Raw genomic sequence first — 4,803 nt, 5'->3', positions numbered from 1 at the left:
ATCACACATAATAAAATCCAATAAGATACAACATGATAGAACCAATGGAAACAGAAGAACAAAAGCATGGTAGGACTTCAGAGCAAGATGATATTAAATCAGCACTGGCTATTATAATGTCTTGTTTTCTTCAAAATAGTTGTTCATACCATCACAGATAATAAAGTCAAACAAACCATTATAAAACCATTCCAACTAATGAATGAAAACATTATAAAGCTTTAAAGCAATGTAATGGGGAATCATGATTACCATAAAATCTTATGTACTTGGGGCTGGGGATTTAGCTCAGCAGCATAAGCGCCTGCCTTGCAAGCAGGCGGTCATGAGTTCAATCCCTGGTACCGATAAAAAGAAAAAAGAAAAGAATCAAAATGACTAAAATGTAAAAGATGACCATACTGAGGGTTGACAAAAATATGGAGTAAAACAGAACACTGGTACCCTGCTGGTGGGAATGTAAAATAGTGCAACCACTTTGGGAAACATTTGGATAGTTTTTAAGTCATACCTACATACATCTACTGAATACTTCAGTTATTTTCCTCCTGGGTTTACCCCAAAGAAAACAGGTCAAGCCAGGTGTGATGGCACACACCTGTAATCCCAGCATTTGGGAGGCTGAGGCAGGAGAATCATAGCAAGTTTGAGACCAGCCTGGGCTACAAAGTGAGCCCAAGGCCAGCCTGAATTGCATAGTGAGACCCTGTCTCAAAAAGACAAAAAAAGAAAAAGAAAGAAAAAACAGGTCCAAAGATTGCACATGAATGTTCATAGCAGCTTTATTTGTAATAACCCCAAACTAGAAACAAGCAGAAGCTTTAGCAGGTTTTTGGATAAATGTTATGATATATCCATACTTTAATACTACTTGGCAATAAAAAGGAATGAACTACTTTACCTTTCTTTGTTTCTTCGTCTTTTTTTTTTGGTACTGGCAATCAAACTCATGATCTCCTGCTTGTCAGGCAGGTTCATATACCATTGAGCCGAATCCCTGGCCCTGAACTACTCTTGATAAACATAATAAGATAGATGAGTCTCAAAATATGCTGAATGAAAGAAACTAGATATAACAGTATATATTGAATGATTTAATCTGTACAAAGTTTTAAAAATTATAAATAAATCCACAGTGCAGTGACAACAACCCAATGGCCTTCTTAGGGAAGGAAAGAGATATGGTAGAAAGGACTGTGGTGGGGCCTGAAGCTTGGGTGATGGGTACCTTCACCATCTTCACTGTGGTGAACGCATGTATTAAAACTAGACACTGTGCTCTCAGGATACCTGCCATGTGTTGTCTGCCACACTTATGATGTGCTCAGCACTCACCTGAGGCCAGTGTCCCTGGGCGGCTCCTGCTAGTCACTAGGTGTGTGGGGTTAGACCAGGCTGTCCCTGCCAGTGTGTGGCACCACCAGCAACTCCTGTATCTCTTTCTGAAACCCGAGTTAATATTATGTCTCTTCAAATGCTTGTTGTCCAGTTGAATTTTAAATTTCAACCTTTGTGTTGGAACTATGGGACCCTGGGACCAGCTTCTTAGCCTTGTGCTTCAGTTTCTTCACATGCATGGTAATTCTGTATGCTCATCAAATTTAAAAAATAGGACTTTTTTCTATATTTAGAATATCCTTTGTTAAATGTATTGGAAACATTTTCTTTCTGTTGCAGTTTGTCTTTGTATGTAAATGCCATTTTGGCTTTCTGGAAATGAATTCATTTTGTATTGTTGCTTAACAAATTTAGTGCCTTAAAACAAGACAAGTTTTTGTTTTTTGGTTTTTGTTTGTTTGTTTGTTTTGAGACAGGGTCTGTCTATGCAGTTCAGGCTGGCCTTGAGCTCATTTTGTAGCCCAGGCTGGTCTCGAACTCACAGTGACCCTCCTGCCTCAGCCTCCTAAATACTGGGATTACAGGCCTGAGCACCATGCCCGGCTTTTTTTTCTTTTGAACATGACAAGTTTTACTGTCATGGAGCCAGATACTGGAGATGAGTCTCCGCACAGTTGAAGTTGAGGTGTGGCAAACTCAGATCACCTTGGAGGCTCAGGGAGGAGGCTTTGGACTTCTCTGGCTTCCAGAGGCTGCCCTGTTTCTTAGATCATGACCGTACAGGATGTTGCCTTTCTTCACCTTGCCTCTGTCACGCGGCAGACTTCCTGCTTTGTCCCACCCCTACTTGCCTCTAGGCAACCAGAATTTAGGCTAACCTCCATTTTAATCACATATCCATAGCCCCTGGGGATGTTAGGGAGTTATCAGGGACTAGCATATAGATATGGGCCTGCACAAAATTCAAACTACTTCTGACATACAAAAAGTACCATTTTGTTACAGGCAGCTGAGCTAGTTAAAAATATAATTAGGCAGTCAGACAAGCATAGGCCCTCAAGAAAGGTGGCACAGAGGATCAGATGTCTTGTGACCTTAGAGGAGACACACCTCTTGCTGTGGGCCAGATCTCAAGACAAAAGGCAAAAACATGCAACCAGAACCACCCCACTCAAAAATGCCAAGTGTGGTGGCTCACGCCTATAATCCCAGCATTTGAGAATGAGGCTGGCCCAGCGACACAGTGCAGATGGAATTTGCAAAGCTGTGCAACTGAGTTAGAATTTTGACTGATTTTTATAGTTCATTTATGATTAGCTTAATGAAGTACATAGGGATGAGAAACAGAAACAAGCTGGGCATTTGTTCCCCTTTGCTTGAGGTCAGAGGCATTTCACAGTGGGTGGTTAGCCAATTCATAGCCCCGGGTCTGCCAATTCCAGGAACATTTGTCTCTCATAAAGGGAACAATGGTGGACACGGCATCATTTGTCTCTTACAAGGGGAACAAAAGTTGACACAGCAAACAGGTTACTGGGGTGGGGGGAACAATGTATACAGAACAGCATGACGACGGGGTCAGTTAATTTATAAGTAATTTATAACAATGTGGTCCGTGCTCCAGATACATGGTTACTAGGCCATAAGCATAGAGCATAACACACATTTTGCTCAGTTTTTTAAACTTTTAATTTCAAACTTACAATGAGTTGTAGCAAAACTTCCACATACTCTTTACTTAGAAACACTGTTTATTAACATTGTGTTGTGTTTATTTTATAATCCATCCCCCCCATACACAAATATAGGCAAACACTAAAACACTTGAGTAGATTTCATACATGGTATCCCTGCAAGGCTTTTGGTCCAGACAGGACACTGTAGCCAGGAAAACCTCAACTGGAACCAGGAAGCCTCTATCTCGCCTGGCCCTAGGAATTTACCTGTGACGCGGTCTTCCCTGCCCCTGGGAATTTGCCTATGGCACCAAACCTAGGACCAATGGGCTACCTGTGCATCCCTAATGCCCTCCTTAGATTCCACCCCAAACCGAGGCTACTTACATACCCCCCATGTCACGTGTCTGCTGGAGAGATCGCCGGATGCCAGCGGTGGGGGGTGCCGGTCATCTCTCTCCATGTTCTCAGAATAAAAGCCTCTTTTTGTTTTATACTTCTCATCTTTTGGAAATAATCCTATCAATCCCATTATTCCTTAAATACTTTAGTGAGTACTGTCCAAGATAATAGCTATTTGCTTAAGAAGCAAAGTTCACTCAGTTTTCAAAATTAGGATATTTAGCATTAATATAGTATTATTATTTAAACTACAGATCTTCACATTTCCTCAATTGTCCCAATACTATCTATATCATCTACATCTATACTTATCTTTTTGGAACAGGGTCTCATTCTGCAGTTCAGGCTCGCTTTGATACCAGGCTGGCCTCAAACTCTCAGTGATCCTCCTGCCTCAGCCTCCTGAGTGTTGGGATTATACACGTGTGCCACCATGCTCAGCCCTAATAATAGTCTTTATAAAATCCCTTTCTGGTCAGAATTTAGTATAAAAGTGCACTGCTGTTAGTTTCTTGACTCCTTAATCTTGAGTTGGGAATAGTTTCCCAGCTTCCTTTGTCTTTGCAAGGCGCGTGTATCTGACATTGCCTTTATGTGTGCCATGTGTATGTAGGTGGTATCAGGATGTATGTAGGTGGTATCAAGGCGTGACTCAGGCTAAGTATGTGCTCTGCTGTTGGACCACACCCTCAAACCCAATTTTGACATTTTTGAAGAGTAGGTCAGCTATTTTGCAAATATTTCTTAATTTATGTGATGTTTCCTCACAACTAGATTCATACTGTGTATTTTTGGTAGATGGGCCATTTCCTTTTTGGTGAATTAGGACTAGATCTATAATTTTTACCCCAAAGTGCCTCCTGTACATTATTTTTCACACCTGGTGTTAGCTTTTCATTACTATAACAAATACCTGAGATAACCAACTTGGAAGGTTTATCTCGGCTTACAATTCCAGGGGACAGGACAGAGAGCGGAGCACGGCAGAGGCCGGGCTCTTGGGCCACGGCCAGCAAAGGCTGGGGTCCAGCATGGTGACTGGAAGGACCCTGAGGGAGTAGCGGGCTGCCAGGATGCTCCTTCCCACCAGCACTGGTCCTCTGTGGTGAAGACCTGACTTCCTAGCACTTAGAGTGAGTCCCAGACACCACATTCAAACATAAACATCTGGGGCTAGAAGTTTAGCTCAGCGGCCTAAGCGCCTGCCTAGCAAGTGCGAGGTTGTGAGTTTGACCCCCGGTTATAAAACAAAAAAACCAAACAACAAACAAAGCACCACAAAAACAAAACAAACAAAAAAACTTGTTTTGTCAGTTGCGGATGGCGACGCGTTAGTGAAATGCAACACAAGGAGTCGCCAGAGAGGGGGATCACGAGCCGTCCTTGC

Source organism: Cavia porcellus, unplaced genomic scaffold, assembly GCF_034190915.1.
Source record: "Cavia porcellus strain 051 isolate PalLab524CR breed Dunkin Hartley unplaced genomic scaffold, mCavPor4.1 scaffold_26, whole genome shotgun sequence".
In the NCBI taxonomy this organism is placed as follows: domain Eukaryota; kingdom Metazoa; phylum Chordata; class Mammalia; order Rodentia; family Caviidae; genus Cavia; species Cavia porcellus.
The sequence above is the reverse complement of the archived record's forward strand: the minus strand, read 5'-3'. Positions refer to the sequence as shown.